We start from the raw sequence: 19,093 nt of genomic DNA on the forward strand, positions 1-19,093 counted from the left end.
ACTTTCAAATTATGGATGCAACCTCTGTACCATGTCATGATTTTGAAAGACAAATATTTCTTTTAACATGAGTCTCTTGTGTGAACCAGATTTTTTCAAAACAAGCCAGAAGAGGAATGAACGACACCATAACTAATCCCTACACTACTGGAGCCTATCTGACTAAATTGAGAGGTGTGTGGGGGAGGTGTCAATGTACAAGGAAGTGCTGATGTAAAACATGGCAGCGGAACTATATTCATGAGACAAACCTTGATTGTGGAGTCCATGTTCAGCCAAATACACACATTCCTGTACAGGGGGAGCATCATCAGTCATTCTTAAAAATAATAGACATTTGCTTTGGTCTCTTGTTGTACATCACTGGTACTTGTAATACATGGTGCATATGGAGAAAATGTTCTTTCAGTGTGTGTCTGGCTAGTGCTCTTTGACTCTTACCAGTTGACAGGGGTTGTAGCTCAGTTCTGACTGAAGACTGGCCCTCTTGACAGGGTGGGAGGGGCCCCAGTCGAGGAGTCTTCCTCAGGGATTGACTCCACCATTGACAGTAATTTGTAGTATTAACCCTCTCTATCCAGCACTTTGATTTGACTGTGATGTTCAAGATAGGAAGATTATGAGAGGGAAAATGTTAAGACTGCTCTTTTAAAACATTTCAAACAGAAAATGTAGTCAGTTTAATCCCGTTAATAAAAGCAATGATATCTAACATAGATAAGGCAGAGAGGAGTTAAGCCTCTTCTATATGACATTGACTTGGTAGCCTATAAACCTGGTTTACAAATAGTCAAATTGTCAACAATTAAAATTAGCATGCTGACAAAGCCTTAATACGTCGCCCTCTCTAATGACGCAAAGGAGCTTGTAAAAAAACGTGGTTATTTTCAGCTCTCAATTTACATGATAGGAAAACAAAATCCATTCCTGGATTCTACTATTCCACAAAGGGCCTGCTCTGTTTAGAGTTGCTGTAGGAAGGAAAGCAGTTATTTACCCAAGTTTTCTCGGCTTCCTCTTGCTCCCCTGGTAATCCAGATTTCTCTGTGGAAAGGGCCAAGAGCACACAGTCAAAAGAGGAGCAGAGAGTCATACATTTTTAATTCAAAGTGATTTTGTGTTGAATGAGAGCAGATGCTGATAGTATCAGAAGTCACAGCATATTTTTTATATTTTTTATCAAAGGGCTCAAGTGAGCCTGATGAAGCATGCATCTTGCTCAGCTTTGATAAACCACATCAATTATTCACCGTGAAGGCAGACATCCTGACATGAAAGCAACAGATAAAGAGCATAAGCACATGTTCAAGACAAGAGGCAGAGAAGCGTGGGGGTGGGGCTCGAGGGTCTGGCACAGGTAGATTTAATTGTATTATCATCTGGAACCAAAGTCAGACAAAGGGCTTTATCGCCACTTTGAACTCACATTTAGCTGGTTGTAATAGAGACTGTCTTCAGGGCTGTTCAGCAGTATGGGCTGCTTGCCCCGCCGGGGAGGGGTTCGCTGCTGCAGCTTGAGCACTGGACCTGCAACAGAGACAAATCACTCAGACACAGCACAGAGACAAATCACTGAGACACAGCACAGAGACATGGCACCCAGTCGGATCCTCTCACAACAACAACAACAACCAAAACAAACAACAACAAAATTCCACACAGATACGCAGTGCTGTAACAGCCCCAATGGATAACCACTACATAATGAGATGCATTCAAATTGCACTGGGCGGCAGGTAGTCTAGTGGTTAGAGAGTTGGATCGAATCCCCAAGCTGACATGGTACAAATCGGTCGTTCTGCCCCTGAACAAGGCAGTTAACCCACTGTTCCTAGGCCGTCATTGAAAATAAGAATTTGTTCTTAATTGACTTGCCTAGTTAAATTAAATTGAAAAAAAAACACAATGAGGTAATAAAACCTCACAGAAAAATCATGAAGGCATTAAAAGCTGTAAGGGACAGGGTGAAAAGCAAATATTCCCACAGTTATGTCAATGTTTTTTTTCCCCCTCTATGAGACCCAAGAGGAAAGCCAAGCTCTCAGCGCTAACTGTGGCAATACGGCACCAGCAGATCAATGACTCAAACTCAGATCCACTTCTGAGAGCAGACGTCTGTAGCATTGCCAATTTCATGTTGTTTTCTTTTCATGTTCAAAGCCACATGGTTGTAGCTATTCAATATTCATAAACACAATAGATGGGGATACAACATGGTAGGTTTTTGCAATAGATAATGAGCAGGCTTACATGATCACCTGATTAATCAAACATGAGACCATTTAGATCACAGTAGATCTTTTCTAAAACTGTACATCCAAGTTTCAAGATTTAGCAGTTACAAAAATGCGTTTTAAAACTCAAGACACCTTTACAACGAAGCATCTATTTTTTATGCCAGATAGCGTTTCATCTTCTAGCCTTCGTTTTGGGTGAGACAGGACATTCCTTCATCATCTCCTATTACTTCAGCTTCCCAACCTTGACTTAAGCTGCATTTACTTTTTTGCAGCTTAACACTACTTTGTACTCACTTTGAACAGACCTCATCACATCTCAATCCTATACATCAAAGCTCAAGAGTTTTTTCCTCCCCTCATTCTGCTTTCTTGATGTTATTCAAACCAGCGTCGATTTACTAAATTCACAGAACTTCGAAAATGCCCATGGAGATGCTGTCATTCTTATATATCTGCACTTCTAATGTGGACATTTTATTTATCAGGAGCAGTCAGAAAGATTTCTTGTCCCAGTGTCAGGGCACACAATGTATTCTATTGTATTCAATGGGAAAAGATGTGTCAAAGGGTTGACGCTTATGTCAATACATTGCGTTCAATGGGAGAAGATGAGTGTTAACAAATTGAGGTTTATGTCAATACATGGCATTCAATGGGAAAAGATGAGTGTCAAAGGGTTGACGCTTATGTCAATACATTGCGTTCAATGGGAGAAGATGAGTGTTAACAAATTGAGGTTTATGTCAATACATGGCATTCAATGGGAAAAGATGAGTGTCAAAGGGTTGACGCTTATGTCAATACATTGCGTTCAATGGGAGAAGATGAGTGTTAACAAATTGAGGTTTATGTCAATACATGGCAGTCAATGGGAAACGATGAGTGTCACAGTGTTGATGTTTATGTCAAAACATTGCATTCAATGGGAAAAGATGTGACTCACAGACCCCCCCTCTCGCTCTCTCTCTCTCTCTCCCCCCTCCCTCACTCTCCCCCTTCTTTCTCTCAATCCTCCCCCCATTCTCTCTCCCTTCTTCTTTCCCTCCCTCCTCCCCTTCTTCTCATCTCTTTCCCTCTCCTTCCTCTCTCCCACCTCCACAGACAATATATTGATATATAAATATGCATCAATGGCATTGACACAAGTCAATACATTGCATTCAAGGCAAGAAAGTTGGTGATACAGCTACAATAAATTGGTGAAAGACTCAGACAGACAGGCAGGCAGACAGGCAAACAGAAAGACACACAGGCAGAGAGAGACAGGCTGACAGACAGGCTGACAGACAGGCTGACAGACAGGCTGACAGACAGGCTGACAGACAGACAGACAGACAGACAGACAGACAGACAGACAGACAGACAGACAGACAGACAGACAGACAGACAGACAGACAGACAGGAAGAGACAGACAGTTTCAAGTAAATATTTTTTTCCCAACCAATATTCTCTTCAGAATGAATTCTCACAAGCCTCTTAGCTTCTAGAACTGCAACACCATTGTGTCCAATGGAGGAAAAAACTGCTTTTGGATCGATTGACTTCCAATTTCATATGCCGGGTCATGATGGACCCTGGGTCACAAATATGTACAATTTGGGAAGATTCAACCTTTATAACTCTTCAAATCAGCCCACATGACCCCCAATTAAGTCACTTTCTGTTAACACAGGAAGCTGAAATACAATGTACGGCCTCATGGGGACACTCTTTAACAATACCCAGAGTTTCAAGTCTTTACGTAAGAATTTACCATTTTACAGAGGATGAAAGGCAGAGTTTTTATGTAACTACAGGGAGAAAATGAGGAACCATGTTGAGGATTAATTAAGCCATTTGCACAATAATCTGAACCTCAACTCAGGGCATCCCTATAAACTCATGATGGGTTGTGTGGAAGCGCGGTTAGCTAGCTCAATTGCAGTCCACAGATGCGTCATGGTTATGTCAGGGCTATAGGTAATGCTTTTCTATGGAAGAAAGGCCTTGTTCTCTGTGGGACCAAGTTTCAATTAATTTCACATGGTCAGGTGTAGGCTTGCGTTCATCGGGAACATCTGTTGAACGATCCCATACCCATATTTTGTTTCTAGCCCAACCGTTCTGCCGATGTTACTCAAAAGCACATTAACTCTAGGTCAGGCTTCAAATGAGGCCTACATTTCTGCAATATAGTGGGAGGTGGGGTTAATTAAATGTTAATTAGGGTTATTTTTTAGGGTTAGTGGACAGAAGTTAGGGTTATGTCTAGGATTGAGCCGAGATGTTGAGATGAAGCGAGGGTTAGGTTGAGGCTAGGTTTAGGATTGAGGCTAGGTTTAGGGTTGAGCTGGGATGTGGACATTAATCTGGGTTATGGTTAGGATTAGCGTAAAGGTTGAGCCCGGAGTGGATATGAAGATAGGGTTAGGTTTATCCGGGGGAAAAGGAAGCTAGGTTGAAGATACTGTATCCCTGAAAACCAGATGTTTCCGTTTTCTTCAAACCCAGCAGAGGGTGGGGCTGAGGTTTAGGGTTGAGCAGGGACGTACACATGAAGCTAGATTTAGGGTTAGCGTTAGGGTTGAGCCGGAAGTGGATATGAAGCTAGGGTTAGTTTTGAGGCTAGGTTTAGGGTTGAGCCGGGATGTTGACATGAAGCTAGAGTTTAGGGTTAATGTTACTACAAGCTCCACTCTGTTGATCTACGTGCGTGCGTGCACATGGGTGGAGAGGGATTTTTGGAGTTGCGGACCACTTTGGGTAACATAATATCCTTACCGGTCGCACTCCCATTCATAACAAAATCTTTTCATTTAGTCTTTTCATTTTGTGAAAACAAGGAAGAGTCGCCTGCCCTTGCTAGTAGTAGCTCTCTGGCAGCCTGGCTAGCTGGCTTTAGCCTTGCTAAAAGGATAGCAAGTTAGCTAGCCTTTTTAGCTTCTGACATCTCCATGTGAAATAATCAGATTTATAATGTAAAAATATGCCTGCCAAATATTTGTATATTTACTGGTGTAACCTAAAACATTATCCCAGGTTGATATGCTGCTTGTATATTCATTCCCATATCATCTAAAAACAGAACGTCATGTTTTGGTCAAAGAGAAAAAAAGCACATGACTAGCTAGTTGGCTACAGCAGGTTCTACCATTTCTCAATAGCCTGTAATCACAAGTTATTATTTGTAAACAAAATAACTTTTGGGGTGGATTATTGGGTTTTCTTGCTGTCTTCTCATTTGTTGGGCAAGCAAAAGAAGAGTCTCTTGTCTTGTCTTCCCTTGCTAGCAAGTTGGCTAAATACTGCCAGCTAGCTAGCCTTTAAGCTTCCCACATCGCTATGTGAAATAATCTGATTTAGAATTAAATAATACGCCCTGGCAAATATTCTTATACTTGCCGGTGTACTCCCAGTTTGACAAACAGGAAGTATCAGTGACAGGCTCAATACAGAAGTGGTCCGATGAAGCAAATGCTAAGCTACAGGACTGTTTCGATAGCACATACTGGAATATATTCTGGGACTCATCCGGTGGCATTGAGATGTTAACCACATCAGTAACTGGCTTCATTAACAAGTGCATCAATGAAGTCGTCCCCACAGTGACTGTACGTACATATTCCAATCAGAAGTCATAGATTACAGGCAACATCTGCACTGAGCTAAAGGCTATAGCTGTCGCTTTCAAGAAGCAGGACACTAACCCGGACACTTATAAGAAATCCCTCTACGCTCTTCGACAAACCATCAAACAAGCAAAGCGACAATACCGGACTAAGATCGAATCCTACTACACCGGCTCTGACGCTTATCTGATGTGGCAGGGATTGTAAACTATCCCGGATTACAAAGGGAAATCCAGTCGCGAGCTGACCAGTGACGCGAGCCTACCAGACAAGCTAAATGCCTTCTATGCTCGCTTCGAGGCAAGCAACACTGACGTGGCTACGGACATCTGATCACGATCTCCATAGCTGATGTGAGTAAGACCTTTAAACAGGTTAACATTCATAAAGCCGCAGGGCCAGATGGATTACACAGACATTTACTCAGAGAATGCACTGACCAGCTGGAAAGTGTCCACTGACATTTTCAACCTCTCCCTGGCCCAGTCTGTAATAGTCTGTAATACCAACATGTTTCATGCTGACCACCATAGTCCCTGTGCCCAAAAACACCAATGTAACCTGTCTAAATGACTATTTCCCCATAGCACTCACATCTGTAGACATGAAATTCTTTGAAAAGCTGGTCAAGGCTCACATTAACACCATTCATCACAGACACATTGGACCCACTTCAATTTGCATACCGTCCTAACAGATCCACAGATGACACAATCTCAATTGCGCTCCACGCTGCCCTTTACCACTTGGACAAAAGGAACACCTATGTGAGAATACTGTTCATTGACTACAGCTCAGTGTTCAACACCATAGTGCCCTCCAAGCTCATCACTAAGCTAAGGACCCTGGGACTGAACACCTCCCTCTGCAACTGGATTCTGGACTTCCTGACAGGACGCACCCAGGTGGTGAAGGTAGGCAACAACATATCCCCCATGCTGATCCTTAACACGGGGGCCCCTCAGGGGTGCGTGTTTTGTCCCCTCCTTTACTCCCTGTTCATTCAAGATTGCATGGCCCCGCACACCTCAAACACTATCATTAAGTTTGCCGACGACACGACGGTGGTAGATCACCGACGACGATGAGACAGCCTATAGGGAGGAGGTCAGAGACCTGGCAGTGTGGTGCCAGGTCAAAAACCTCTTCTGCAACATCAGCAAGACAAAGGAGCTGATCGTGGACCACTGGAAACTGTTAGGCGGAGCGACACAGGGGAACCCAAGAGCAGACTCAGATGAGGAAACAGGGATGAATGAACCAAGATATTTATTGTAACACAGGGAGATATGGAGTGCAGATCCGGGGAAGCTCGGATGAGTTGTAGAAAACCAGATGTGGAGACTGAGGTTGGAGCGAACTGGGTAGAACCGGGTAAACAGGTCTGGAGGGGAATCCAAGGTAGTGGTGGTGAGCTAAATCCAGAACAGGGTAGTAGGGTGGTGAGATGTGGAATGGGAGACAGGAGCCAGAGACAGAGCGGTAAATGAGCAGAGATTACGATCTGGCAGAGTGGAAGTGGCAGGACTGAGTATTTGTAGAGGTCTTGATTATGGAACGAGTTGCAGCTGGTAGGGATTTGCTCTGACTCCAGCACACCTGTCTCCAACCACACAATCACACAGAGAGGGAGAGAGAGAGAGTGTACTGGGGAGTAACTGCAGGTCAAGTTTTAAGTACCTCAGTGTCCACATCACTAAGGATCTATCATGGTCCACACATCAACACAGTCGTGAAAAGGGTACGACAATGCTTCTCTTCCGTCCGAGGAGGCTGAAAAGATTTGGGCCCTCAGATCTTCAAAACGTTATACAGCTGCACCATTGAGAGCATCTTGACTGATTGCTTCACCGCTTCGTATGGCAACTGCTTGGTATTCGTCCGCAAGGCACTACAGAGTGAAGTGAGTACGGCCCGGCACATCACTGGGGTCGAGCTCCCTGCCATCCAGGATCTCTATACACCAGGCATTGTCAGAGGAAGACACGAAAAATTGTCAAAGACTCCAGCTGCCCAAGTCATAGACTGTTCTCTCTGCTACCACATGGCAAGGGGTACCGATGCACCAAGTCTGGAACCAAGAGGACCCTGAACAGCTTCTACCCCCAAGCCATAAGACTACTAAATAGTTAACTATAACTACCCAGACTATCTGCATTGACCTTCTTCGCACTAACTCTGTTGACTCATCAAATATGCTTCTGCTACTGTTTATTATCTATCTTTTTGCCTAGTCTCTTTATTCCTAGTTATATGTACATATCGACCTTAATAACCTCGTACCCCTGCACATCAACTCCGTACTGGTACCTCTTGCATATAGCCAAGTTATCCTTAGTCATTGTGTATCTATACTTTTTATTTCTTTACATTTTTTTACCCCCTTTTTCTCCCCAATTTCATGATTACAATCTTGTCTCATTGCTGCAACTTTTCATTGGCTCGGGAGAGGTGAATGTTGAGTCATGAGTCCTTCCGAAACATGACCCGCTAAACTACGCTCTTAACAACCGCTCGCTTAACCCGGAAGCCAGCTGCACCAATGTGTCAGAGGAAACACTGTTCAACTGATGACTGAAGTCAGCATGCAGGCCACAAGAGCACGATGAGCCAAATAAAGTCTCCTCAGCCAAACCCAGGCCAATTGTGCACCGACTTCCGGTTACGGCCGGTAATGACACAGCCTGGGATCGAACCCCAGGCTGTAGTGACGCCGCAACACTGCGATGCAGTGCCTTAGACCGCTGCGCCACTCGGGAGGACGTGTATCTATAATTTTATTATTACGTGCTTTACTTTTCTAATATTTCTCTATTTTCTTTCTCTCAGGCATTGTTGGTAAGGGCCCGTAAGTAAGCATTTCACTGTTAGTACACACCTGTTGTTTACGAAGCATTTGACAAATAAACATTTATTTTATTTGATATGCTGCTTGAATGTATTCACTCCCATATCAGCTAAAAATAGAATGTCATCATGTTTTGGTTGTAGAGAAAAAGCACACATCTCGCAGCTGTTTTCACCAATAGCCCGGAATCATTAGTTATTACTTTAAAACAAAATACATTTTGGGGGGATTCTAATCAGGCTACAATGTTGTTTGGTTTATTGTTTGAACAGTCAATGAGATTATATTAGCTTATCAATGCAAAATAGTCTACTTTGATGCCTAGCCTATAGCTTATCGATCCGATCAAGGAACCAAGCAAGCTTCATTACCTACACAACACTGCCCCCACGGCTACAAAAGGGATGATATGGCGCATTCAAATTTTCAAGTGGCACGGGAGTACGTTGAATGTCGGAGCGCACTACAAGGAGCTGCCGCTTTTGTGACAAAAATTGACATTGCAACATTGCGCTACGCTCTGTCAGCTTTGTATGCGTATTATGTGTAGACCCCTTTATGGTTAGGGCCCTGGACACCATATGTGAATTGATTGTCCCCCATCTATCTTCAGAGCTCATGCTAGGATGGCCGGGGTGTTAAACTGGGACATGCTTAACACCCCGGCCATCCTACAATCTAAGCTTGATGGCCTCAATCTCACGCAAATGATCAATGAACCTACCAGGTACAACCCCAAATCCGTAAACACGGGCACCCTCATAGATATCATCCTAACCAACTTGCCCTCCGAATACACCTCTGCTGTCTTCAACCAAGATCTCAGCGATCACTGCTTCATTGCCTGCATCCGTAATGGGTCTGCGGTCAAACGACCACCCCTCATCACTGTCAAACACTCCCTAAAACACTTCAGCGAGCAGGCCTTTCTAGTCGACCTGGCCCAGGTATCCTGGAAGGATATGGATCTCATCCCGTCAGTAAAGGATGCCTGGTTATTCTTTAAAAGTGCCTTCCTCACCATCTTAAATAAGCATACCCCATTCAAACAATTTAGAACTAGGAACAGACATAGCCCTTGGTTCACTCCAGACCTGACTGCCCTTGACCAGCACAAAAACATCCTGTGGCGTACTGCATTAGCATCAAATAGCCCCCGTGATATGCAACTTTTCAGGGAAGTTAGGAACCAATATACGCAAGCAGTTAGGAAAGCTAAGGCTAGCTTTTTCAAACAGAAATTTGCATCTTGTAGCACAAACTCTAAAAAGTTCTGGGACACTGTGAAGTCCATGGAGAAAAAGAGCACCTCCTCCCAGCTGCCCACTGCACTGAGGCTAGGAAACACTGTCACCACCGATAAATCCACGATAATTGAGAATTTCTATAAGCATTTTTTTTTACGGCTGGACATGCTTTCCACCTGGCTACCCCTACCCCGGTCAACTTCCCTGCACCCCCCACAGCAACTCGCCCAAGCCTCCCCCATTTCTCCTTCATCCAAATCCAGATAGCTGATGTTCTGAAAGAGCTGCAAAATCTGGACCCCTACAAATCAGCCGGGCTAGACAATCTGGACCCTCTCTTTCTAAAATGATCTGCCGAAATAAATTGTTGCAACCCCTATTACTAGCCTGTTCAACCTCTCTTTCATATCGTCTGAGATCCCCAAAGATTGGAAAGCTGCCGCGGTCATCCCCCTCTTCAAAGGGGGAGACACTCTAGACCTAAACTGCTACAGACCTATATCTATCCAACCCTGCCTTTCTAATGTCTTCGAGAGCCAAGTTAACAAACAGATCACCGACCATATCGAATCCCACCGTACCTTCTCGGCTATGCAATCTGGCTTCCGAGCTGGTCATGGGTGCACCTCGGCCACGCTCAAGGTCCTGTGCAGCCGTATTCATCGACCTGGCCAAGGCTTTCGACTCTGTCAATCACCACATTCTTATCGGCAGACTCAACAGCCTTGGTTTCTCAAATGACTGCCTCGCCTGGTTCAACAACTATTTATCTGATAGAGTTCAGTGTGTCAAATCGGAGGGCCTGTTGTCCGGACCTCTGGCAGTCTCTATGGGCGTGCCACATGGTTCAATTCTCGGGCCGACTCTCTTCTCTGTATACATCAATGATGTCGCTCTTGCTGCTGGTGATTCCCTGATCCACCTCTACGCAGACGACACCATTCTGTATACTTCTGGCCCTTCTTTGGACACTGTGTTAACTAACCTCCAGACGAGCTTCAATGCCATACAACTCTCATTCCGTGGCCTCCAACTGCTCTTAAATGCAAGTAAAACTAAATGCATGCTCTTCAACCGATCACTGCCCGCACCTGCCCGCCCGTCCAGCATCACTACTCTGGACGGTTCTGACCTAGAATATGTGGACTAGAAATACCTAGGTGTCTGGTTAGACTGTAAACTCTCCTTCCAGACCCACATTAAGCATCTCCAATCCAAAATTAAATCTAGAATCGGCTTCCTATTTCACAACAAAGCATCCTCCACTCATGCTGCCAAACGTACCCTCATAAAACTGACTATCCTACCGATCCTCGACTTCAGCGATGTCATTTACAAAATAGCCTCCAACACTCTACTCAACAAATTGGATGCAGTCTATCACAGTACCATCCATTTTGTCACCAAAGCCCCATATACTACCCACCACTGCGACCTGTACGCTCTTGTTGACTGGCCCTCGCTTCATATTCGTCGCCAAACCCACTGGCTCCAGGTCATCTACAAGTCTTTGCTAGGTAAAGCCCCGCCTTATCTCAGTTCACTGGTCACCATAGCAGCACTCACCCGCAGCACGCGCTCCAGCAGGTATATTTCACTGGTCACCCCCAAAGCCAATTCCTACTTTGGCCGCCTTTCCTTCCAGTTCTCTGCTGCCAATGACTGGAACGAACTGCAAAAATCGCTGAAGCTGGAGACTCTTATCTCCCTCACTAACTTTAAGCACCAGCTGTCAGAGCACCTCACAGAATATTGAACCTGTACATAGCCCATCTGTAAATAGCCCATCCAACTACCTCATCCCCATACTGTATTTATTTATTTTGCTCCTTTGCACCCCAGTATCTCTACTTGCACATTCATCTTCTGCACATCTGTCACTCCAGTGTTTAATTGCTATATCGTATTACCTCGCCACTATGGCCTATTTTATTGCCTTACCTCCCTTATCTTACCTCATTTGCACACACTGTATATATCCTTTTTTTCTACTGTATTATTGACTGTATGTTTGTTTATTCCATGTGTAACTCTGTGTTGTTGTATGTGTCAACTAGCCTACCTGGTTAAATAGAGTTGAAATATATATATTTTTAAAGGAAACAATTCTAGAAATAACCCTAATTAATTCGCCCCACCCCCCACTACATTACAGAAAAGTAGACATGATTTGAAGTTGGTATCAGACCTCATGATCAAATACAGTCTACCCGACGGTAAAGGAGTGAACAGCTTTTGAGTGACATATGCAGAATGGAAACAAAATCCAGGTATGGGAGAGTTCAACAGATGCTCCCGATGAACGCAAGCCTACAACCTGACTCTTCTCAGTGAAAACTTGGTCCCACAGAGAACAAGGCCTTTCTTGCATAGAAAAGCATTACCTATAGCCCTCACATAACCATTAACCACCCGTGGACTGTAATTGAGCCAGCTAACCGCACTTCCACACAACTCATCGTGGCCTTATAGGGATGCCCTGTGTTGAGGTTCAGCTTACTGTGGCAACATGAAATGGGTTAATTCATCCTCAACATGGGGCTTCATCCTCTCCCTGTTACACAAAAACACTGTCTTCCATCCTCTGTAGAACGGTCCATTCTTAACGTAAAGACTTGAAGCTCAGGGCATTGATAAAGAGTGTCCCCAGGAGGCCATACATTGAATTTCTACTTCCTGCAATTACAGTAAGTGACTTAATTCGGAGTCATAGGGGCTGTTTTGAAGGCTTAAAAAAGTTGAATCTTCCAAATTATATATACTTGTGACCGGGGTACCGTCATGTCCCGGCATATGAAATTGAAAGTCAATCGACCCAAAAGCATTTTTACCTCAATTGGACACAATGGTCTTGCAGGTCTAGAAACTGTCTGTGTGTCTGCCTTCGTCTGCCTGCCTGCCTGTCTTTCAGCATCAATGTCCTGTCTGTGGAGGTGGGAGAGGAGGGAGAAGAAGATGAGAAAAGGCGGAGGGGAGGCAAAGAAGGAGGGAGAGAATGGAGGGGGAGGAGGGAGAGAGGGAGGGGAGAGGAGGGAGAGAGAGAAGAAGGAGGGAAGAGAGAAAGGGACAGAGTGAAGGAGAGAGGGGAGGGGGGTAAAGACATACAGAGCTGTATATACAACAGTGTATATAGACATAATATGACATTTGAAATTGAAAAAATATATATATATTCTTTTGGAACTTCTGTGAGTGTAAAGTTTACTGTTCATTTTTATTGTTTATTTCACTTTTGTTTATTATCTATTTCACTTGCTTTGGCAATGTTAACATATGTTTCCAATGCCAATAAAGCCCTTAAATTGAATTGAGAGAGATGAGAGGAGGGAGGAGGAGGGGAAGAAGGAGGGCAAGTGAATGGAGGGGGGAGGGAGATAAGGGGGAGATGGTGGGAGGAAGGGGGAGAGAGAAGGTGAAGGGGGGAGGGGAGAGGGAGAGTAGGGAGGGAGAGCGATAGAGAGAGGAGGGAGATAGGAGGGAGAAAGAGAGAAGGGGGCGAGAGGGGGAAAGGGGGAAAGGGTGAAAGAAGGGGGAGGAGAGAGAAGAGGAGGTAGAGAGAAAGAGACAGAGAGAGAGGTCTGTATTTCTGTAAGTCTCACCTTTTCATCTTTTCCCATTGACTAGAATATAGTGACATAAGCTTCAATTGGTTGACACTCATTTACATTTTAGTCATTTAGCAGACTTATCCAGAGTGACTTACAGTTAGTGCATTCCTCTTAAGATAGCTAGGTGGGACAACCACATAGGACAGTCATAGTAAATACATTTTTCCTCAATAACGTAGCTGTCAGCAAAGTCAGAGCTAGTAAGGGGGAAAAAGGTCAAGTGTGAGTACTAGTTCGCGAAAGGCTTATTTAACATATTTTTTTTAATGCAATGTATTGACAGAAGCTTCAATTGGTTGACACTCATCTTTTCCCATTGAATGCAATGTAAGACGTAAGCACCAATTGGTTGATGCTCATCTTTTCCCAATGGCACCACAAAGCTTGCTGGGAGCATGGCCAATTGATGTAAGCTTCAATCGGTTGAAGGTTTTTACAAAAATATTGTGTGTGGGACATTATTCTGCTAATGACGTTTGAAATGGGTTTGATAAGCAAATTTAAATTTCCCTAAAACCGAATCAAAGCACTCAATTAAGAATAATGAATCCTGACGGCCTTGAACAAAGTGTCATAATGTAATCATACTGCAGAATATTGCAACTACAGTACATAGCAGCATGCTGTAAGGAAGTCTGTGTGTAGCTGGTGTATAGGAGTCAGGCGCAGGACAGCAGATATGAGTAAATAAACGTATATTACTCAACATTTAATAAATGCAATACAAAAACAGAGCCCACAATAACGGACCTTCCTACATAGAAACAATCACTCACAAACAAACATGGGGGAACAGAGGGTTAAATAATGAACAGGTAATTGGGGGATTGAAACCAGGTGTGTAAGACAAAAACAAAACAAAAGGAAAATGAAAAGTGGATCGGTGATGGCTAGAAGGCCGGTGACGTCGACCGCCGCCCGAACAAGGAGAGGGACCGACTTCAGCGGAAGTCGTGACAGTACCCCCCCCTTGACGCGCGGCTCCAGCAGCGCGCCGGCACCGACCTCGGGGACGACCCAGAGGACGAGGCGCAGGGCGATCCGGATGGAGACGGTGGAACTCCCGCAGCAACGAAGGGTCCAAGACGTCCTCCACCGGCACCCAGCATCTCTCCTCCGGACCGTACCCCTCCCACTCCACGAGATACTGATGGCCCCTCGCCCGACGCCTCGAGTCCAGGATGGCTCGAACAGCATACGCCGGGGCCCCCTCGATGTCCAAAGGGGGCGGAGGAACCTCGCGCACCTCACACTCCTGGAGTGGACCAGCCACCACCGGCCTGAGGAGAGATACATGGAACGAGGGATTAATACGGTAATCTGTGGGAAGGTGTAACCTGTAGCATACCTCGTTCAGTCTCCTCAGGACTTTGAATGGCCCCACAAACTGCGGACCCAGCTTCCGGCAGGGCAGGCGGAGGGGCAGGTTTCGGGTCGAGAGCCAGACCCGGCCCCCCGGTGCGAACACTGGGGCCTCACTGCGGTGGCGGTCGGCGCTCGCCTTCTGCCGCCTCACGGCCCGTTGCAGGTGCACATGGGCGGCGTCCCAGGTCTCCTCTGAGCGCTTAAACCATTCGTCCACCGCAAGAGCTTCGATCTGGCTCTGAGCCACATTGCCAGAACCGGCTGATACCCCAGTACGCACTGGAAAGGAGAGAGGTTAGTGGAGGAGTGGCAGAGTGAGTTTTGGGCCATCTCTGCCCAGGGGATGAACGCCGCCCACGGCCGGTCCTGGCAATATAACTGCAGAAACCTACCCACATCCTGATTTACTCTCTCCACCTGCCCGTTACTCTCGGGGTGAAAACCTGAGGTAAGGCTGACCGAGACCCCCAGACGTTCCATAAACGCTCTCCAGACCCTGGACGTGAACTGGGGACCCCGATCAGAGACTACATCCTCAGGCACCCCATAGTGCCGGAAGACGTGAGTGAACAGGGCCTCCGCAGTCTGTAGGGCCGTAGGGAGACCGGGCAAAGGGAGGAGATGGCAGGACTTAGAAAACCGATCCACAACGACCAGGATCGTGGTGTTGCCCTGTGATGGAGGAAGATCTGTCAGGAAGTTCACCGACAGGTGCGACCACGGCCATTGTGGAACGGGTAGGGGTTGTAACTTCCCTCTGGGCAGGTGCTTGGGAGCCTTGCACTGGGCGCACACCGAGCAGGAGGCAACATAAACCCTCACGTCCTTGGCCGAGGTGGACCACCAGTACTTCCCACTAAGGCAACGCACCGTCCGACCGATGCCAGGGTGACCAGAGGAGGGTGACGTGTGGGCCCAATCGATCAAACGGTCGCGGACAGTAGACGGAACGTACAGGCGCCCAGCTGGACACTGGGGGGGGAGTGGGCTCTGTGCGTAATGCCCGCTCTATGTCCGCGTCCAACTCCCACACCACCGGTGCCACCAGGCAAGAGGCCAGAAGTATGGGAGTGTGATCCATGGACCGCTCCTCTGTGTCATACATCCGGGACAGTGCGTCTGCCTTAGCGTTCTGGGAACCTGGTCTGTAAGACAGAGGGAAAAAAGAACGGGTAAAGAACATGGCCCACCTTGCCTGACGAGGGTTCAGTCTCCTCGCCGCCCGGATGTACTCCAGATTGAGGTGATCAGTCCAGATGAGAAAAGGGTGTTTAGCCCCCTCAAGCCAATGTCTCCACGCCTTCAGAACCTTGACAACAGCCAACAGCTCTCGGTCCCCCACATTAAAGTTTCGCTCCGCCAGGCTGAGCTTCTTCGAAAAGAAAGCACAGGGGCGGAGATTTGGTGGCGTGCCAGAGAGCTGAGAGAGCACGGCTCCTATCCCAGCCTCGGACGCGTCCACCTCCACTATGAACGCCAAAGAGGGATCCGGATGAACCAGCATGGGAGGTGAGGTAAACAGAGCCTTCAGGTGACCAAAAGCCCTGTCCGCCTCAGCCGACCACTGCAGCCGCACCGGTCCCCCATTAAGCAGTGAGGTAATGGGAGCTGCTACCTGACCAAAACCCCGGATAAACCTCCAGTAGTAGTTGGCAAACCCTAGAAACCGCTGCACTTCCCTTACCGTGGTGGGAGTCGGCCAATTACGCACGGCTGAAATGCGGTCACTCTCCATCTCCACCCCTGAAGTGGAAATGCGGTACCCTAGGAAGGAGACGGACTGTTGGAAGAACAGACATTTCTTAGCCTTGATGTACAGGTCATGCTCCAATAGTCAACCAAGCACCCTGCGCACCAGGGACACATGCTCGGCGCGTGTAGCGGAGTATTACAGAATGTCGTCGATATACACCACTACACCCTGCCCGTGCAGGTCCCGGAAAATCTTGTCAACAAAGGCCTGGAAGACTGATGGAGCATTCATCACCCGTAAGGCATGACGAGGTACTCATAGTGGCCTGAGGTGGTACTAAATGCCGTCTTCCACTCGTCACCCTCCCGGATACGCACCAGGTTGTAAGCGCTCCTGAGATCCAATCTTGTGAAGAAGCGCGCCCCGTGCATTGACTTGATCGCACTGGCGATGAGAGGCAGCGGGTAGCTGTACCTCACAGTGATCTGATTGATCCCTCGATAGTCAATACATGGGCGCAGACCCCCATCCTTCTTCTTCACAAAAAAGAAACTCGAGGAGGCAGGTGAAGTGGGGGGCCGAATGTTTCCCTGACCCAGGGATTCGGAGGCATATGTTTCCATAGCCACCGTCTCCTCCTGTGACAGAGGATACACGTGACTCCTGGGAAGTGCTGCGTCTACCAGGAGATTTATCGCACAATCCCCCCGTCGATGAGGTGGTAATATAGTCGCCATCTTCTTACAGAAGGCGAGAGCCAAATCGGCATATTCTGAGGGGATGCGCACGGTGGAGACCTGGTCTGGACTTTCTACCGTAGTCGCACCGATGGAAACCCCCACACACTTCCCTGAGCACTCTCGTGACCACCCCCTGAGAGCCCTCTGTTGCCACGAAATAGTGGGGTCATGACAGGCCAACCAGGGTAAGCCCAGCACCACGGGAAACGCAGGAGAATCAATAAGGAAGTGACTGATTCTCTCCTTATGACCCTCCTGCGTAACCATGTCAAGTGGAGCGGTGGCCTCCCTAATCAGCCCTGACCCTAATGGTCGACTCTCTAGGGCATGCACAGGGAAAGGCATATCCACAGGAACAAGGGGAATCCCTAAACTATGAGCAAATGAACGATCAATAAAATTCCCAGCTGCACCTGAATCTACTAGCGCCTTATGCTGGGAATGCGGGGAAAACTCAGGAAATGAAATAAACACACATATGTGAGCAACAGGGGGCTCTGGGTGAGCCTGGTGCCGACTCACCTGGGGTGACACGATAGTGCCCTGCCTGCTGCCTCGACTCCCTGAGGAACCCCCTCAGCACCTACCAGCAGTGAGCCCTCTGCGGCCACAGATGGTGCAGGGAATGGCCCCTCCTCCGGTCGCCCTAAGTGCAGCACCTCCCAGCTCCATGGGCATCGGAGCGGAGGTGCTGGGGATGGAACTGACAGGTCCCAATCCGGACGTCCGCGGTCAGTCAGCAGGTTGTCCAGCCGGATGGACATGTCCACCAGCTGGTCCAATGTGAAGGTGGTGTCTCGGCAGGTCAACTCCCGACGGACGTCCTCGCGCAGACTGCACCTGTAGTGATCGATCAGGGCCCTGTCGTTCCATCCCGCGCTGGCGGCCAAGGTCCGGAAGTCCAAGGCGAAATCCTGCGCGCTCCTCGTCCCCTGCCTCAGGTGGAACTCTGCGTAATGGTCCAACGCCGCGTCTCCCTCACTCCATACGGCGTTGGCCCACTCCAGGGCTTTGCCTGAGAGGCAGGAGACGAGGGCGGACACACTCTCACGCCCCGAAGGAGCCGGGTGGACGGTCGCCAGGTAGAGCTTCAGCTGTAGTAGAAACCCCTGGCATCCGGCAGCCGTCCCATCATACTCCCTCGGGAGCGCGAGTCGAATCCCGCTGGGACCAGGTGGAAGAGGGGTGGACAGTGGGACCTGTTGTAGTGGGGCTGGTGGAGGCGCTGGAAAACCTCCTCCTCTCTCCCAACGATCCATCTTCTGCAGCACGCGATCCATGGCGGTGCCCAGATGTTGAAATATGGTCGCGCGCTGCTGGACACACTCTTCTATCTCTGAAGGGAGGGCGTCTGCTCCTGCTGACTCCCATTCTTTCTGGTGAGTGATTCTGTAAGGAAGTCTGTGTGTAGCTGGTGTATAGGGGTCAGGCGCAGGACAGCAGATATGAGTGAATAAACGTATATTACTCAACATATAATAAATGCAATACAAAAACAGAGCCCATAATAATGGACCTTCCTACATAGAAACAATCACTCACAAACAAACATGTGTGTAAGACAAAGACAAAACAAATGGAAAATTAAAAGTGGATCGGCGATGGCTAGAAGGCCGGTGACATCGACCGCCGAACGCCGCCCGAACAAGGAGAGGGACCGACTTCTGCGGAAGTCGTGACACAAGCACTGTTTATCACTGGAACAAAACATGTTAAGAAAAACAAAGCTAGTTAGCTTGGTAG

General features: G+C 47.3%; 1 pseudogene; it reads right to left on the reverse strand.

Annotated features, from left to right (window-relative positions):
• Positions 1–461: 461 nt before the first annotated feature.
• LOC120064008 overlaps positions 462–19,093 on the reverse strand; it is a 98,339-nt pseudogene continuing 79,707 nt past the window's right edge.

Source organism: Salvelinus namaycush, chromosome 19 (genome assembly GCF_016432855.1).
Source record: "Salvelinus namaycush isolate Seneca chromosome 19, SaNama_1.0, whole genome shotgun sequence".
In the NCBI taxonomy this organism is placed as follows: Eukaryota; Metazoa; Chordata; class Actinopteri; order Salmoniformes; family Salmonidae; genus Salvelinus; species Salvelinus namaycush.